The 11954-nt window shown below is 45.9% G+C and overlaps 1 non-coding gene across 1 annotated transcript; it reads right to left on the minus strand.

Moving 5' to 3' along the window:
* Positions 1 to 9346: 9346 nt before the first annotated feature.
* Trnas-cga (transfer RNA serine (anticodon CGA)) lies at positions 9347 to 9423 on the minus strand. Its single transcript has one exon. It is a non-coding gene; the product is annotated as a tRNA-Ser (tRNA).
* Positions 9424 to 11954: the final 2531 nt, after the last annotated feature.

An 11954-nucleotide genomic window follows, 5' to 3' on the forward strand; every position in this document is an offset into this window, starting at 1 on the left:
AGCGGGTTGCACTCCTTTTGAGGCAAACTGTAGAGCTACTTCATTGGGAGGTAGCGGTTCCGGTCTCGGAAACTGACATACGGCCGGGAGAGCGGTGTGCTGACCACATGCCCTTCCATATCCACATCCAGTGACGCGTATGGGCTGGGGATGACACGGCGGCCGGTCGGTACCGTTGGGCCTTTATGGCCTGTTCGGGAGGAGAGAGTTAACCATGGCTCAGTACGTGCAAAAAGTTTTGAGATTCGTTCTTTCGCCGTTCTAGCAACAGGAAAGTAATGTGGTGTTCCAATAGCATAGTTCTCGCCCTTCACAGCCTGTAAAACTCACCGTGCTCTGCAAGACGTGCAACAACACCCCTGACCTGCACGATCTCCGGACTTGTCTGTAGACGAGCACCTGTGGCATATAATGGGACGAGAAGTGACTTGTGAAACTCGTTAACTAAAAACTCTTACCGACCTACGTGAACAGATCGAGCAGGTGTGGAAATGACACATCCCAGGACAGTACTCACCATCTGTATGGTCGCTTGGATGCCAGAGCCAGCCTCTGCATAGCTGCCCATGGAGGCTGCACCACGTACGAGTATCGATGTTTCAGCATTGGTCAGTACCTGGTACGTCGGAACCGCTTGTGCTACTGACCTGTAACTAATCATTTCACGTACTCTATATGCGTTGTTGTAACAATAAATCTAGACTGACTGGAAAACTCTGAAATGGTGTTCTAATCTTTTTTTCCGGCAGTGTGTTTCCCAGGGTAGTCATAGTTTGCCCACACTTTATTGTGGACATAACTTCCGTAGAAGTTGTAATGTACAGGGTGATTATAATTAAACTTTCAATCCGCTGTAGAAATAACACCTCTGGTCAGAATGACGTCAAATTGGAACGGATTAATATCGGAAAAGAGGAAAAACGTATGGCAGAAGAAAAATAAATAGTTTCAATCTCTGTTAGATTCCTTCCATATTAATTTCTTAAATATGTTGTCATTTGCGGCATAAATTCCTCTTCTAAATTTAGTGTGGTGTTTCTGACTATCTTGGAGGAGACTGAGCAGTGGAACGTGTTACTTTTACTTACACTACTACACTTTAAAACACAGTTTATATGTAATTCATGTCACACAGTCTCATACGGAACCTACATCCACTTTCTTTTATATACTGTATATGATAAGATACTGTCATCCCCCTTCCCTTCTGTGTGAGAGGATGAATGAGCAAATGTATTTCTAGTTGCATGCTTGATGGTAGCAGACAAGCCTGTCTGCTAGAGAACAGTATGACCAACGTCGGAACAGGTAGTTAGGCTTTCTAAAAGCAGAGAAGTTTCTATTCTTAGTATGGTACTGTCTGTTCCTTGTCATGTTGGTATAGGAAGCTGCCTCTCTGGTCACTTCCGTTTGTATCTGTGAGGCACCCTCAGAAAGGGACCACGGCAGTCGGTCTGCGGCGAGCGTCTGAAGTGGTAAGATCTCCGACTAAGCGCGTGTCTGCTAAGTCCGTGGGACAATGGATTTCTTAAGTTCGGCCTAACTGAAAATTTAATCACCTTTACTTCAGGTTTAGCTATAAAATATATAATGTTATCTTAAATTGTGTAATTCGAGTGTGAAGTTCAGAATATCTTCCGGTAGTTGCTTTGTCACTACTTTGTGAGTAAAGTGGATCCACGTGTTGATCAGTAACTCTAACTAGCATCATCAATCTTCAATGCGAATGTGCGTGAGATTATAACGTCTCCTCTTGACAATATTTTTCAATATAGCAACTTTTCTTTATGTTCAACCCACGTAGGGGGTACTTTGTGAGACCAGTACCACGTGCTTATACACTCCTGGAAATGGAAAAAAGAACACATTGACACCGGTGTGTCAGACCCACCATACTTGCTCCGGACACTGCGAGAGGGCTGTACAAGCAATGATCACACGCACGGCACAGCGGACACACCAGGAACCGCGGTGTTGGCCGTCGAATGGCGCTAGCTGCGCAGCATTTGTGCACCGCCGCCGTCAGTGTCAGCCAGTTTGCCGTGGCATACGGAGCTCCATCGCAGTCTTTAACACTGGTAGCATGCCGCGACAGCGTGGACGTGAACCGTATGTCCAGTTGACGGACTTTGAGCGAGGGCGTATAGTGGGCATGCGGGAGGCCGGGTGGACGTACCGCCGAATTGCTCAACACGTGGGGCGTGAGGTCTCCACAGTACATCGATGTTGTCGCCAGTGATCGGCGGAAGGTGCACGTCCCCGTCGACCTGGGACCGGACCGCAGCGACGCACGGATGCACGCCAAGACCGTAGGATCCTACGCAGTGCCGTAGGGGACCGCACTGCCACTTCCCAGCAAATTAGGGACACTGTTGCTCCTGGGGTATCGGCGAGGACCATTCGCAACCGTCTCCATGAAGCTGGGCTACGGTCCCGCACACCGTTAGGCCGTCTTCCGCTCACGCCCCAACATCGTGCAGCCCGCCTCCAGTGGTGTCGCGACAGGCGTGAATGGAGGGACGAATGGAGACGTGTCGTCTTCAGCGATGAGAGTCGCTTCTGCCTTGGTGCCAATGATGGTCGTATGCGTGTTTGGCGCCGTGCAGGTGAGCGCCACAATCAGGACTGCATACGACCGAGGCACACAGGGCCAACACCCGGCATCATGGTGTGGGGAGCGATCTCCTACACTGGCCGTACACCACTGGTGATCGTCGAGGGGACACTGAATAGTGCACGGTACATCCAAACCGTCAGCGAACCCATCGTTCTACCATTCCTAGACCGGCAAGGGAACTTGCTGTTCCAACAGGACAATGCACGTCCGCATGTATCCCGTGCCACCCAACGTGCTCTAGAAGGTGTAAGTCAACTACCCTGGCCAGCAAGATCTCCGGATGTGTCCCCCATTGAGCATGTTTGGGACTGGATGAAGCGTCGTCTCACGCGGTCTGCACGTCCAGCACGAACGCTGGTCCAACTGAGGCGCCAGGTGGAAATGGCATGGCAAGCCGTTCCACAGGACTACATCCAGCATCTCTACGATCGTCTCCATGGGAGAATAGCAGCCTGCATTGCTGCGAAAGGTTGATATACACTGTACTAGTGCCGACATTGTGCATGCTCTGTTGCCTGTGTCTATGTGCCTGTGGTTCTGTCAGTGTGATCATGTGATGTATCTGACCCCAGGAATGTGTCAATAAAGTTTCCCCTTCCTGGGACAATGAATTCACGGTGTTCTTATTTCAATTTCCAGGAGTGTACAATTGTTTGACCCATCAGGTTAATATTAAGGCGATAGTAACCAGTTCGAGGTTTTTCTTTTGTAAATTGCGTTTCGATGTAATTTATTTTAATCATCAAAATTATTGTGGAGTTACACTCTTTGTGTAAACCAAGTTGACCACGTGAAGCATGTGGTGTAAGCATCAAAGTAGCCCTCAGCTATTCTTTTCAGGAAGATTTCACAGAGAGTTAGTGTGAATTTAGTATACTAGTGTGTGGTAATTTCATGACGGACAGTACTGCGCTACGAACGTAAGTTCTTTGGATGAAAATTGAATCGGTTGGTTGTGTTTAATTTCCTCTTGGATATGTTTCAACGTTCTTCGTGTGTTATTTTATGAATGCAGTGTTGTATGTAGTCTCCCAATCTTGGCTCCCTATTTGATGTGTTCCATAAGATTACAAATTCACATTTTCACAATCCTAAATAAGGCACCAGTTTAGATGTGAATCAAGTTTGATATGCTGAATTTTTAACGGAACAATGATCAATGTTAAAATAAATGTCCTAATATAAACTGATTTATTTCTTTTTATTTAAATTGTCTTTATATTATATATATATATATATATATATATATATATATATATATATATATATATATATATATATCACCGGTTATCGTAAGATGAGTACTAAAAGATTATAATTAATGTTAGTCTGGTTGGGAATTTGGTAAGCTAGACTGGATACCTGGTGAAACAGTTGCGCAGTAATGCAAGGCTAACTTCCTCAGATAGCTCACAGCTTTTAACCCATTTTTATGGTCTTGAATATCAGCGCCGCTCTCAGAACAACTTAAAGCATCAACATTACAACAAAATGTGGCAATAGATTTTGATGTAAACACCGTAATTCAATGGTGGCCGACTACAAATGACAAATGAATCAAACAGTAATGCCCAATGTGTACGTTTGACGTTAAACAAACTGTACTACTCAGTGTGCATGGGTGTACGGGTGTGTGTACAGGTGTGATTCGCTTAGTTACGTAAGCCCATCCAAAGTGGCGAGGTCATGTCACATCGGATGGGGAAAATCGGTTTTTAATTGTCTTGAGGCCAAAAACCGCATAAAAAAGCATCTGTCAAAATCACATGGGATTTTCAGTGTGACTGGCGTAAAACACGTTCAATATGGTGTCCACCGCTTTCTGAAACAAATTGAAATCGAGAAACAGCATGTTCCACAACTGATCGAAGTGTTTCCGGGGTGACGTTCGGAATGTGTTGCGCAATGCGTGCCTTCAATGCAGCTAAGTTTGCAATCGGAACACTGGACACACCGTCTTTCAGATAGCCCCACAGCCAGAAGTCATACGAATTAAGATCAGGTGATCGGGACGGCCAGACTGTAGGAAAATGGCGGCTGATAATTCTAGCATTTCCGAAATGTTACTTCAGCAGCTGCTTAACTGTAGTTGCAATGTGGGGAGGTGGCCATCTTGCATAAAACTGATCCCAACCACACTGTTGGTGAGCTGGAATGACGTGCTTGCGCAAAAGACACTCATAGCACTTACGAGTGACGGTACAGGTAACAGGACCGGAAGCACCTGTCTCTTCGAAAAAATATGGCCCTATGATAAATGATGCCGTAAACCCGCACAACAGAGATCTTTTCAGGATGAAGTGGTACTGGTCGATTTGCATGTGGATTTTCCGTTTCCCATAATTGACAATTCTTTGTATTGACATATACTGTCATATGAAAGTGGGCTTCAGCTGCCCAAAAAATCTTTCACGGCCCGTTATTGTCCACGTGCACGCGAGAAAGAAATTCTAAAGCAAAGGTCTCTCTTGCTGGCAGACCAACAGGAAGCAACTCGTGCTCATGGGTAATTTTGAATGGATAGGAAAGAAGGATGTTTCGTAGGATTTTACGCACCGTTCTCATTGGTACGTCCAATGTTCGGGCAATTCTCCGTGCACTTCACCTTTGCACACCACGACTCGTCTCCTCCTGTATTGCTGCGGCCACTGCTTCCACTGACGTCGAATCAATTCGTTTCCTCCCTCTACCAGTTTGCACACCAAAAGGACCCGTCTTTTCGAATTCCCGAATCATTTTCTCCAGACCTACCACCGTCATAGGACCGATGCCTTTTTACAAACCCTTCAGTGTCCGGAAGTTCCGCAGAGCGCGATCCTGCACTTAAACAGTTATGGCGAACGTCGCAGACGCGAAAGGAAGAAAAGGTGTACCCGGTGTGTTTACACCAACTTCAGTGGGTCGTGCACATGACAGGTGTTTTTATTTACGTATTCTGACACATACAGCGCCATCTGTTGATCAAATTTCACACCATTTTTTTCTTCTTCTGCCATACGTTTTCTCCCTTCTTCGATAATATTCCGTTGCAATTTGTCATTCTGCCCAGTCCTGTTTGAGACGTGGGACTTAGGGAAAGCAGGAACAGGTGTGGACGGGGCCTAATCAGTTACCACTGGTTGCACAGTAAACACGTACTCTTTATTTAAGGAAATAATTTTTTGAAAACAATGATTTTTTAAAAAATTGACTGTTACACAAGCTACATTGACGGCTGAAGGCCTCATTAAGAAAGAATTCAAATTATTTGTCGGCTTAAGGCCACGAGCTATACTTCTGAGCAATTTACGGCTGAAGGCCTGAAATACAAATGAGGAAGACAATTACACGTTGAAAATGCCAAAATTATATTTTAAAACAATCATTTAAAAAAAATTGACTGTAACCTAAGCTATACTGACGGCTGAAGGACTTATTAAGAAGAATTCAATTATTTGTCGACTGAAGGCCACAGGCAATAGGAATATTTTAATCTAAATATTATTTTTAAACAATTCACACAGTCAGACCAAAATAAAGAAGAGAGTGATCCACAGACAACGCTCCAAGGATCGACCTGAGAAAAGTCCCAACAGCTGCGTAAGCCGTGAGACAGGCAGACAAGCGTTATGCTCACGTGACAGGATGGCAACTCAAACTAGAGACACTTTAAACGCCGACCAACTCTCTTACCAAATCCAACTAACCTCTGATAACCAGTATAACGATGGAATAATTCAGGCGAGGGCGAAGTGACAGACAGCACTGCGTCTGCAGAAAAAAATTGTTCAAATGGCTCTGAGCACTATGGGACTTAACATCTGTGGTCATCAGTCCCCTAGAACATAGAACTACTTAACCATAACTAACCTAAGGACACCACACACATCCATGCCCGAGGCAGGATTCGAACCTGCGACCGTAGCAGTCGCTCGGTTCCGGACTGAGCGCCTAGAACCGCTAGACCACCGCGGCCGGCTGCGTCTGCAGAATCCGGCTTTTAAAACACCGAAAGGCAGAAGGAGCCCCTCCACCAATGCAGTACGCAGACAGCGTTAAAATAACTGCTCATTCAAACACACTACATACACGTGCACCCCCGAAAACAATTCCACCAACAACTCAAACAATACTAAAACCAATCACTGTGGAACAACAAGCACGAACCACAAGTCGACACAAACACAGAGGGAAGACCAAATGAACGTCGTGCGACGAGACAACCGACCGACCGACCAACCAACCAACGGTGGTCCACACTCAAGTCAGGCAAGGGAAAGATGCCAGTATGAATCGTCAACTGACAGCTTATTGCCATGGGGTGACTTCCACGGACGGACACACACGCGCGCCTGAAGGTTGCACTACTCGAATATAAAGATCCATTCAGCTTAAACTCGCTGAATCCGGACCTCGACGTGGTCGTGCACTCTCGCGATCACATCCTTCCGCCGGGTAGTGCATGTATCGCCAGTTGCCCCGGCGAGTACTGGCACTGTGCGGACCTCACTGCTGCTCCGTCCCAACTCAACTGAACTCCGACATACGACGACCCGAAAATACACTACTGGAAATTAAAATTGCTGCAACAAGAAGAAATGCAGATGATAAACGGGGTATTCATTGCACAAATATATTATACTAGAACTGACGATGTGATTACATTTTCACGCAATTTGGGTGCATAGATCCTGAGAAATCAGTACCCAGAACAACCACCCCTGGCCGCAATAACGGCCTTGATATGCCTGGGCATTGAGTCAAACAGAGCTTGGATGGCGTGTACAGGTACAGCTGCCCATGCAGTTTCACCACGATAGCACAGTTCATCAAGAGTAGTGACTGGCTTATTGTGACGAGCCAGTTGCTCGGCCACCATTGACCAGACGTTTTCAGTTGGTGAGAGATATGGAGAATGTGCTGACCAGGGCAGCAGTCGAACATTTTCTGTATCCAGAAAGGCCCGTACAGGACCTGCAACATGCGGTCTTGCATTATCCTGCTGAAATGTAGGGTTTCGTAGAGGTCGAATGAAGGGTAGAGCCACGCGTCGTAACCCACCTTAAATGTGATGTCCACTGTTCAAAACGCCGTCAATGCGAACAAGAGGTGACCGAGACGTGTAACCAATGGCACCCCATACCATCATGCCAGGTGATACGCCAGTATGGCGATGACGAATACACGCTTCCAATGTGCGTTAGCCGCGATGTCGCAAAACACGGATGCGACCATCATGATGCTGTAAACAGAACCTGGATTCATCCAAAAAATGACGTTTTGCCATTCGTGCACCCAGGTTCGTCGCTGAGTACACCATCGCAGGCGCTCCTGTCTGTGATGCAACGTCAAGGGTAACCGCTGCCACGATCTCCGAGCTGATACTCAATGCTGCTGCAAACGTCGTCGAACTGTTCGTGCAGATGGTTGTTGTCTTGCAAACGTCCCCATCTGTTGACTCAGGGATGGAGACGTGGCTGCACGATCCTTTACAGCCATGCGGATAAGATGCCTGCCATGTCGACTGTTAGTAATACGAGGCCGTTGGGATCCAGCATGGCGTTCCGTATTCCCCTCCTGAACCCACCGATTCCATATTCTGCTAACAGTCATTGAATTTCGACCAACGCGAGCAGCAATGTCGCGATACGATAAACCGCAATCGCGATAGGCTACAATCCGACCTTTAGCAAAATCGGAAACGTAGCATTTCTCCTCCTTACAGTAGGGATCACAACAACGTTTCACCAGGCAACTCCGGTCAACTGCTGTTCGTGTATGAGAAATCGGTTGGAAACTTGCCTCGTATCAGCGCGTTGTAGGTGTCGCCACCGGCGCCAACCTTGAGTGAATCCTCTGAAAAGCTAATCATTTGCATATCACAGGATTTTCTTCCTGTCGGATAAATTTCGCGTCTGTAGCACGTCATCTTCGTGGTGTAGTAATTTTATTGGCCAGTAGTGTACTAGAGGTCGTTCCAAAGATAGTACCACAGTACTCGCTATCGACAAACGCCGCTGCTGCCACTCACGGACAGACAAAGCGAGCAAACGTAGTGGTGCCAGTGAACGCACTAAGAAAACGAGAGGTCAGATTCCGAATACACGACGCCAATCTGTCAACGGCACAAACGCAAGCCGGAGCACGGCTCGGTGTTATTCCTACAGCGTTTTGAAAGTTAAACTTCAATTTCAATTGTGGTGTCACCGCTAGACATCACACTTGCTAGGAGGTAGCCTTTAAATCGGCCGCGGTCCGTTAGTATACGTCGGACCCGCGTGTCGCCACTATCAGTGATTGCAGACGAAGCGCCGCCACACGGCAGATCTAGTCTAGAGAGACTCCCTAGCACTCGTCCCATTTGTACAGCCGACTTTGCTAGCGATGGTTCACTGACTACATACGCTCTCATTTGCCGAGACGACAGTTTAGCATAGCCTTCAGCTAGTTTGCTACGACCTAGCAAGGCGCCATATTCAGTTACTATGTCTTCTGAACAGACAATATTGTGAATCATGTACCGTCAAGAGCGACGTTCACCATTAATGGATTAAAGTTAAGTATCCAACTAATTACGTCCGCTTTCTGAATTCCTTGTCATGTTCCAGACCTCATGTCAGTATAGTCCTCCCTCCTCACACCAGCCTGCGTGAGCTAAACGCGTGCATTTCGGCCTCCTCTCGTAACACGGTGTTGGCTTTTCTGCCAACACAACAGTAATTACCCTGAAACTTCCTGGCAGATTAAAACTGCGTGTCCGACCGAGACTCGAACTCGGGACCTTTGCCTTTCGCGGGCAAGTGCTCTACCAACTGAGCTACCGAAGCTCGACTCACGTCCGGTACTCACAGCTTTACTTCTGCCAGTATCTCGTCTTCTACCTTCCAAACTTTACAGAAGCTCTCCTGCGAAACTTGCAGAACTAGCACTCCTGAAAGAAAGGATATTGCGGAGACATGGCTTAGCCACAGCCTGGGGGATGTTTCATTCTAGTAATTACCCTGTATGTACCTGTAATTTGTAGAAATCTGCTCGTCTCCACTCCGTGCCGCCCTTGTTTAGGTTTATCTGGTCTTAGACTATGCGGCCACGCGCTCGTAGCACAACCTGCTGTGGATGTAGGTGCCAAATTGGGAACAGCTCGGACGTAATTGCAACAGGGTTATCTGCTTTGGCTGCGTCGTCAGCGTGGTCGCCGCCCTGACCTTGCTTATCCCGTGCATCGCGCCAGAGGCCTTGACGTCAGCGGCTCTGCGGCAGCAGCGATCGATCGGCGCCGTCTGTTGACGTGGGCGGCGCCGGTCCGCGGTGCCGGGCAGACACCGGGCAGCAGACACAGGCAGCGGCCACAGCCAGGGGCCGCCGGGGCGCCGTGCCGGCGTCCAGCCGTCTGTGCCCGCGACCGCAGTCTGCGCACACACACACACACACACACACACACACACACACACACACACACGCACGCACTGCCCGAACGGAAATTACGCCAGCGTGGAAACAAAGAAAGCGGCCTATTCTGATTTGCTATGCTTACCTATCGCTGGTTGCACGTTACTGGTAATATAAGGGGCTCCGGAACGCCCTATACTTGCAATGTTAAAATAACGCTTATAAATTACATCTTTCCTCATAAAGTATTTGAGGTAGGAAGTTGAACTTTTTACAGATTATTTATTGAAATATGGGCTACAACTTAACACAGGGATTTTACAAAATTTTAGTTCAGTTATTAAAGATGATTTTTTTTCAATTGTAATGAAAATTCACAACATTTTTTTGCAATTTTTTATTTATATATTCAAAAATATACAGTTTTTTGGAAAAAGGCTGTGTTAAATTATGCAGAAGGTACTGTGTAACATTTACTGAAAGTTTGAAACAAATATGTTTGGAAGATCCTTAGAAAACATGTAATTAGTATGAGAAAATAAAAGTTTCGGGAATCGAGCGACAAAGATTGGATTAACTTTTTAGTGCATTCCAGGTCCATAGGATGGATTATCTTCATCCTCTGCAAACTCCTCCTCCAGCTTCCTCTTGTTCCTCCGCCTGTTTACTCTTGCTTGTATTTCTAGACTCTTTACAGCCCTGTCTGCAGCCCGAAGGCGTTCCTTGTCTAAAGCAAGCATCGCTCGTACCATGTTAGAACCTATCTTCATTCCCATATTTCTAAATACCTTGCACCTTACAATGTTGCCATCATTGAAAGCCGCAACAGCATCATACACACCAAAGTGAAGTGTTTCTATTCCAACAAATACAGTCTTGGGGATTCTCGACCATATAACACTATTTACACTTTCATTGGGGTTTTGAGTTTTTCCGTGAATACACTTTTTCAACAGTTCAGGTGCTGCTAAGTCTCTGAAAATAGGTTTTATCACCTCCATTATTGCATGAGGCAGACTATGCTTATGAGTGTACACTTCACCAGTTAGCAATCCTTTGTTATATTTACACCAACTGTGTTCTTCTTTGGGACACAAGCTATGTTGGGGATTTTCATCGGTTGAAGAAGTATGAAAAAAAAAGAGCCCAAACAGCCTTCTTCATTTCGTCGACACTTTGTGTATTTTGCCTAATAGCCTTTACTTTTACTCATTATTATACTTCAACAAAACAGAGACTCAAGAAACAGAATTAATTACGAATATTTTCGAGATAACGACAGAGTAAATAAACATGAAACAATCGACAATCACACCAGCGATATATATTGAACCATCACAGGTTAGCCACAACACATACATTATCTCACATCACTAACATGCACCTGATGAACACGGACGTTAATAATAACACCATTTGACAGCAGTTTAACAGCGCCACAGTGGGTCACGCCCATGTAGAACACATTTCAAAAAAAATTTAAAAATAGTTGTAGTCTTCGGAATTGAATAAATTATATATCTATTAAAAGGTAATAGTCTGCAGATTCAGAAAACGCAAAAAAGTAAAAATTGAACTTTTCATGATTTTGAGCCTTTCCGGAGCCCCTTAAAGGACAAGAAGTTTTGAATAACCTAGTAAAACTATCGAGCGAAATAGCGCAGGACTTAGTGAACTGTTCGCTCAGATTCCAGATCCTCATCTAAAGCTGCAGGGGAACACTTCTCTCCAAAAGGTCAGCAGATTTCCTGCCTCATCAGAGTTTAATGGAAACTTGTCGTAAACAGGATGTAAAAACAATTTCACCTCAAAGAGTAAAAAACTGACGAGACCCTAGCATTGCAATTTGCCTGTTGCGCAGTTCAGATGACCACTGTTTACCAACCACATCTTCTCGATGACACTCTGCTTTGCAAATGTAATCGTCTAACTTCTTAGAGAAGTTTTTCATACTCTGATCCTTCACCCC

This window comes from Schistocerca cancellata, chromosome 5 (assembly GCF_023864275.1).
Source record: "Schistocerca cancellata isolate TAMUIC-IGC-003103 chromosome 5, iqSchCanc2.1, whole genome shotgun sequence".
Taxonomy (NCBI): domain Eukaryota; kingdom Metazoa; phylum Arthropoda; class Insecta; order Orthoptera; family Acrididae; genus Schistocerca; species Schistocerca cancellata.